Source organism: Elephantulus edwardii, unplaced genomic scaffold, assembly GCF_000299155.1.
Source record: "Elephantulus edwardii isolate Elephantulus edwardi_28Jun2011 unplaced genomic scaffold, EleEdw1.0 scaffold00020, whole genome shotgun sequence".
NCBI lineage: Eukaryota > Metazoa > Chordata > Mammalia > Macroscelidea > Macroscelididae > Elephantulus > Elephantulus edwardii.
In genome coordinates this window covers 25308799-25309317 of record NW_006399770.1, presented here as the reverse complement: position 1 = coordinate 25309317, position 519 = coordinate 25308799, and positions in this window count along the sequence as shown.

Here is a 519-nt window from a genome sequence, read left to right as displayed (position 1 = left end):
CCTTATTTTTGCCAATTCCTTCAATGCAGCTTCAACTTCCTCCTTCATTAATATTGTTATTGAGCAGAAATTCACAGTAGAGGACATTTAGAATCAATGCTATGCTGTTAGAATCCAATAAACAAGAAAACTACCAAAACCCCACCATATAGTTAATAATACTGTTGTTTACTGCTTTAATTCAGAACCAACTCTTAACTGACCTTAGAGTGTGCTTTTCAGAGACTATAAATCACATAGGAGAAAACTGTCCCTCTTTCTTCACAGTTTCTGACTGCTTGTCTTTGGATTGGTAGTCTATCTCCTTGCCCATTAGGAAATCAGAGCTCCCTTTAATGATATTATCTATCCATTTAGAATTAATCCTCTTCTTGCCTTAGAGAGTATCTTGTTAATGCTCTTGGAACAGTTATTTCCTGGTTCAAATGAAGAGCCTATATTATTCCTGTGAATCTAATCAAGGTAACTATAATGTACTTTATATGCACTTTAACCTAACTGATTTTTCTTCTTCTTCTT